Here is a 7,500-nt window from a genome sequence, read left to right on the forward strand (position 1 = left end):
CACACACACACACACACACACACACACACACACACACACACACACACACACACACACACACACACACGTACATACATTTATACATGCATACTAACATGCACGCACATGGCAAATTTGACAACCGTACGTTTGGCACGTGCCGTAGCCATGCCAGTGCTAGGGGGGTCTGGGGGCATGCCCCCCCAGAAAATTTTGAAATATTTAAGCAATTTTGGGCCAATTATATATATATATTCGGATAATCCTTCGTCGTGTGAAGGCATCGAATATGTAACCGGGTGTCGCTTAATTCGGGTAACTTTAACCCCCGAAACGAGCGCGAATATTCAAGCAAGCATAAGTTCTGACGTGTGAAAATCACCGAGTTAAATGCTGCCTGGATACATGCCAGAGTACGTATCCGTTTAACTTGTTGGCGCGTCAATAAACTACGTCGTTGGCCTACGATGAACTTGATTTGCAATAAACGCTGAAATTTCACATTTTAGCTTAACGAACAAAATTTAGCTACCTATTTACCTATTTTCTCACACACAACATCTTGCTAACACGTACACCTTCCACCCGCCCATAGATGGTATATGCTTGCACGGAATAGCTGGAATATGTGCATTATTGTCGATTTTCGATTATAGACAGCCTAAGACACATTCTCATAGCGAACAGCAAGAAGAAAACAATCGCAGTTATATCTAAAGCCACAGTTATATCTCGGGCATAAACCATAATTTACCAATTCGTATTATTCTCATGCTATTACACGCTTACTTTTCACTGACGTATTTGAAGACCCACACGTAGAAAGGTTGAACTTGAAGAGTCCTTACGGCCCTAGCAATTAATGCATCACTTAATTAATTAACATCTGCAAAAAGGAGAATTAATCAACGCCTACGGAGGTATACCGCATGTGCGTCCAAGTCTATAAACCTTCAGAGCGTCTTCAGAATACATTGCCTTCATCGTCGCACGCTATACTCCGTAAGTAGTTGGTATTACTATAATGCATATGTTGTTATCGGTAAGATCCGTTACTGCATACGCTGTATATTTCGCGGTGGTTTAATTTTCGCGAATTTCGCAACAGCGTCCCCAACACGCGAATAATTCATACCGAATAATACCGAATAATTCATAATTCACCGACCGCGAAATTAATCACTCGCGAAATTGTCCGTCAAGTCTGAATTCGCGAAAATATCCGTACGCGAAAAATATGGCGTATACAGTAGCTGTAGTATCGCCGCACGTGATATAAATAGCTGGATTGCTTCACAGCGGCAGGACACGAGAGAAACATCAGACGATCACCGACGCTTCCCGCGAAACTTACTATCGTATACAATTCTATACAAATTTGTACAATTATATTTATATATAATATATATTATATTTATACAATTATTAACACCTGATATCATTAACCAAAAACCTCACGTGAGTACGGGCGAGATTTTTCGCCCCCCTCCGTTTTTAACGGCTTCAGATAAACTGTAATAATTATATATAGTATAAATATATATAGGCGAAAACCGCACTTGTCCAAGTCCAACGTTCTGCATCATTTTTTTGCCAGCGGCAGTTTAACCAGGAGAAATTTGGTGTGAAAGGTTGGATAGCGATTAATCGCCAGGAGTAACATGCACAGTCCAAACATGATCCACCGAATTTTCGCAAAAAGAAAGGTCGACGTTTGTAAACGATTTTTTTTATATAGTCAATAGAACACTGAGCATTGATTGTTATCCTTTCAATATGTTTCTGTAACAATTATTAAAACACGTCATGGTTGAATTTGAATCATATTACTTGCTGCAAAGGCCTATATATTTCTACGGAAATGTTGACACATTAGGTTGATAATTAGTTACGCATTAAACAGCAACGGCTATATCGTTAATTTCCATCAGATTACCGTTTAACCGAGAATTTGTTTTTTTCTCAAATATAATATGCTATTTTAACGATCTGATTATTGTAATTAGCTGTCATGATGTAGAAACATAAATATCCTTATTAGAACGCGCACTACATTCATAAGTCAGCTACCTACTCATTCTGTCTAAACATACACCACACGCACACAAATACGCGCACTACGCATCAAACCATACAACCACTACCACCCAAATCATATACACTCTCATATTACTCACCAGCGGTAATCTATATTCACGAAAAACTTCTTGGTGGAATACCAGCGCCAACACTCTGTGCGTTTGCTATCGTCGTTAAGCATCCACACCTGGACAGGGACGCACTCTGTACCACAGCCTTAAATGTGCGACGCGTGAGGCATGCATGCGAGAGTAGATAGAGGCAACTGCCCACAGGTATTGCGAAATCATAAACAAGTGAAAACGTCACGAATGTGTGCCAGCCTCGGCGACCAATCACGTCCCACCCCGGTGACAGCTGCGTGGGATGCTGCGTGGGTTTCGTCAGTGCGATATATACGTCACGTAGTATAGTTTCTATGTAGACAGATAGAGAGATGGATAGATGGAGAGATGGATAGATAGAGAGATGGATAGATAGAGAGATGGATAGATAGAGAGATAGACGTGTGCGGAAATTTGATATATAGATCTGTAGATCTCATGGATAGTTTACTGCGTAGCCCACGGTTATGTGGATAATAACGCAGGGACATTCCGTAAGGAATAAACGTCCAGTGCTATAGCTAGCCATGGGGTGTGACCTAGCTTGGGTAAAGGCAGGTAGTTAGCCTTTTTAGTCGGCATCGCTAATTATTCTTTTCGTAGGCGAAACCCAGTATGACGAAATCCGGAAGAACTGCAGACTCTAATATCTACTTTAGTTCCTCTATAGTTTAAAATTAATTACCGATGTATACGGTGAGAGAATAACTCGAAATCACCACGTAAGACATGCGGTATGGCACTGTGTGTCTATTGACGTGCTCATGTACACGTTTACGTTCTACGTCTCATATTATCGTCTCAGACGTGACTAATGTTTGTTGCATTCGCGCAGTTTTTTGGCGCTGAAAACTGTAAAAACTGAAGCTTTTACACAAAAACCGTATGTAATTAAATCCTTCATGCGAAGACACAAAATAAAAAGGGATGCCGCCTTATTTATATGTTATCGCGTTAGTTTATTAAAAAAACGTTTGTATTCCTAAAAGATTGCGTTTCTTGCGTATAAGCTAGATGTTAGATATGATATTTTCACACGCGGATTGTTTATATCCATAGTTATAAACTAATTACCCAGTTCCACTCGTATATGCAGAGAACATATAAATGCATATTGAACAGATGCGGTCAATTATCACCATAGGCGAGAAGGCAAGAACTGAACATAGTCCAGTCAATATATGAATTTTTTTGGCTTACCTGGAACAGATTGCAAAAGAAGGTTTTATTGTTGGAAGTTGTTGATTGGACCCTCCTAAACTTCATATGCAAAATCTGCCAAAATCGGACCACGGGAAATTGGCTAATTAGCATAAATCCAAAATGGCCGCCATTTTCAAGTTTGAGACTAGTTTGTCCTAGATAGTACAGGAGCTAAGAGCCAAAAATCTGAAAAATTATTATTAATTGTGCACTTTTGACAAAAGCATGAAAATTTGCATAACGGTAGTTTCAGATATGAACATTCATATGAGATTGGGTACCTATCTCCATCGGTATGGTATCTGGGCGCCATCTTAAATTTAAAAAGGACCACCATCAAAATCCAGCATCTTACATTTTTCAGCTAATATTCAACATAGAAACAAGATTTTGGTATCTAAACCAAAATTATCGGGGTCAAGAAACCCATTACAATTAAAACCATTATTGGTCGGTGTGGGGGCGCATCTTGAATTTTAAAATAGCCACCATCCAAATCTATTATCTTTCATATTTCAGCTAATATTCAACATAGAAACATGATCTTGGTGTCTAAACCAACATTATCGGGGTCAAGAAACCTATTACAATCGAAACCATTATCGGTCGGTGGCCGCCATCTTAAATTTCAAAATGGCCGCTATCCAAATCCATTATCATTTTATATTTAATAATTCAGCAATTTAACCATAAAAAGTAAACAGAATTACTTGCATTTTGTGAAAAAAGTGGAATTGTCTTTTTTACTTTCACTATTTACAGTGATGTAATTACTTATAAGACGCCTTCACAACGGCGTGTATACAAAATTATTACAAATGGATATACAAATATACAAATATACAATATACATAATAATATACAAATATACAAATATACAAATATACAATATACATAACAATATACAAATATACATATATACAAAGGGATACAAAGAATCAATCTAGCCTGTAAAAACTATTCATACCAGTCTGCATCAGTCATAAGCAAGGTGACACACAAAGTCTAATCACAAGTCAAGGTCCTCCGAGTCCGCAGCATCACAATCAACCAAAATATTTTTACAGCTTCCATCCTGACATTCACTACATGCAATGGTACATGTAGCTACATCTATTATTGTCACATTGTCCTTTACATTGGCACCTTTAAGGAGAGATTCTGGAGCTGGTGGGCCATCCATAGTAACAGGCTCAAAGCTACTGCTCTGTGACTGCCAACCCAAATCTTCCGGATTCAGATCCGTACCCTTCCCTATCCAAACTTGAACCTGGTAATAAACTCTGTAAGAGTGATACTTTGCAGAATCTGATGTTGAGGGAAGGGTTTGAACATCCACACTTATGATACCTTTTAAAACGTTTTCACTAAACTTCCTCTTGCGCAGGGAATTCAAGGTGTCCGTAGTTGACCCTCCATAAAGAAACATCAATGCTTTTTCTCCAGCTTCCAGATTTTTTTCGGCAGTCTTATTCGAAGAAAACACTTGTGCTTGTTTCATGAACAGCTTATCTTTCTGTGCTTTCTTGATGGCAGCACCTTTTCCAATTCCAAACAGACGGGAGGTAGTGTCACATCCGGAAATGGCATGTATGAAAGGTAGAGCATGGCAAGCCTCATCACCAAGCCTTTTTCATAGCAAATAAATGTCCCAAATAGAATACTTTGCTGTCAGGTTTTCTTACCTAAAATATAGACTCCTGGAACATGGATCTGCATGATGACAAAGAAATATTAGAATGTCAGTGTCCTCTCCAATGACATGTGTAATCCCAGCTGTGGCATGGTCAATGGTTGTCTTTGCTATGAGTAAATCGGCGTCGGCATCTGCCTGGAGGGTTCTGATTTCATTTGTATGCATTTTTTTACTGAGAAGTTCAATGAAGTCTTGTTTATTCTCTGAATTTGTGAAGAATCACCGGTTATCTTTAATAATCGCATTAGCACCTGCTCTATTACTAGATCTGGTGGTAGTCCTGCCCAGAACCGATCAGTCTTGCGGACAACAAATGGTCCTGAATCATATTTGTTGAATAAATCTGGTTTTGTGTGTTTGAGATCTAACATATCTTGTATGTAGATATACACAGATTTCGCATAGTTGGAGTGTCCAGTTGCGGCATAGAATCGAAGCATCTGCTGGAGGGTACATAGGTAGAGCATGAAGTGTCCTGTGCGAAGGAGTTTGAGTAATAACCGCAGGAGATCAACCATGTTCATATATTGGACCCGCAATTTGCCTGTTGGACTTTGCTTGATCTTGTGCATTTTTGCCTTCATCTGTTAAGCTACTTGTGTTAAGCTCTCATCAGGAGGGTCAGTGGTTTTCTCATCAAGAGTTTCAAGAAGAGTGTCAACCGTCTCAAGAGCCTTCTTTAAGTCAGGGATTTTGTTGATCTCTGATTCATCAGCAGGAAAAGAGATGTCATATGCTCTTTGGAGCACAAGGGCATTGAGAGAAGCATCCACCAGAAGATGGCCACGTATTGCTCGTGCATATGCTTTTCCTGTTAAAATGTGGTTCACTGTATTTTCCGCATAAACAATGTCCAACACATCTGCTAGCCCAGATGATTTCATCACATGTCCGATTCTGCCAAGGAAACTCATGATATAGTGAAATCCGCCCAAATGCAGCTCTATCCTCTTGAGGTCACTTCCTTCATTCTCCCTTGTTATGATGGTCTTGGCCTTCCACCACAGTGGTTGATCAAAGGTGATGACAGGCATAGTTCCATGTCACTTATTCTTCTCAGCAACAAAGTAAAGAGTAGAAAAGATGCAACTCAAATCAGATGAGTCCATATCCATCATTGGAAGAAAATGGATAGATGCCTTTCCAGTATGAACCCCATCTGTAACTGCCTGCATCATACCGGACCAAACTGGCCGATTTGATCTCAATGGCCAAGATATTTCCCACAGGGTGTCAAGTTTCTGGCATTCATTAATTGCACTGATGATTGGTAATTTTCTATACAGTAACTGAACATCTGTAGTAGCATTTTCTCTGTAGTACTTGACCACAATTTTTGCATCAGATAAACCACTCTCTGGCAAGTATATACTTGGTACAGCATGTTTTTGTTTGAGTCCTGGGGTTGAAGCGAGAATTATGCCCATTCCTTGGAAGGGAACCTCGGCCGTCCAAGGTACGTATATTGTGATCAACATTGTCAGCGATATAATGAGTGAAGCAGCAGTCGGTATAGCCGTTCCATTGAAATTCGCATGTAATGGCGTCATATCTATGTTATGACGTCATGGTTCCGAATTTGAATGGCGGTCATTTTGAAATCCAAGATGGCGGCCACTGACCGATAATGATTTTGATTGTAATGGGTTTCTTGACCCCGATAGTGTTGGTTTAGATACAAAAATCCTGTTTCTATGTTCAATATTAGCTGAAAAATATAAGATAATGGATTTTGATGGTGGCCATTTTTAAATTCAAGATGGCGCCCAGATACCATACCGATGGAGATGGGTACTCGATCTCATATGAATGTACATATCTTAAACTACCGTTATGAAAATTTTCATGCTTTTGTCAAAAAGTGCATAATTAATTCATCTGATTTTTGGCTCTTAGCTCCTGTACTATCTAGGGCAAACTAGCCTCAAACTTGAAAATGGCGGCCATTTTAGATTTATGCTAATTAGCCAGTTTACACAACATTTCATTTACACTACATTTTACGTAATAGGTTGCGTATAATAATTTCGTAAACGCTGTATCCTTAACTTCCACTACCTAAACTTTTACCCTTACCCGTATAATTTGCTTGTGGTCCACGAAGAATGATTCTTTCTATATAAGCACGTGGCTGGTGAAATAACGGCATGTTGTTTAGCTTTAGCAAAGCTGCAGTCGCAGACACATATGTCCCATCCACAACACTGCTTTCAATGACGTTAGTTTATTGTTATAAGTTAGAATTATGCATATTGTATTCTGTAACACATACGCACCCGATGAACGGATAGCTTCCTTCGCGAAGAACGCCCACGGGAAGATTGGTTTGTAAATAAACCAATGTTCCTTAATGTGTTAGCCGGTATATATATGCGCACGCACATGGGTGCATGTTATCACCGCGTTCATGTATTTTATTAATACAGATGAAATACATCG

The 7,500-nt window shown here is 39.3% G+C and overlaps 1 long non-coding RNA gene across 1 annotated transcript in view; it reads right to left on the reverse strand.

Moving 5' to 3' along the window:
* LOC106812059 overlaps positions 1 to 2,273 on the reverse strand; it is an 18,264-nt gene extending 15,991 nt beyond the window's left edge. Inside the window, exon 1 of the long non-coding RNA XR_001394278.1 lies at positions 2,157 to 2,273. This is a non-coding gene — a long non-coding RNA (uncharacterized LOC106812059). The remainder of the gene's footprint in view (positions 1 to 2,156) is intronic.
* Between the last annotated feature and the right edge of the window lie 5,227 nt (positions 2,274 to 7,500).

The sequence above is a fragment of the Priapulus caudatus genome, unplaced genomic scaffold, assembly GCF_000485595.1.
Source record: "Priapulus caudatus unplaced genomic scaffold, Priapulus_caudatus-5.0.1 Scaffold604, whole genome shotgun sequence".
Lineage (NCBI taxonomy): Eukaryota > Metazoa > Priapulida > Priapulimorpha > Priapulimorphida > Priapulidae > Priapulus > Priapulus caudatus.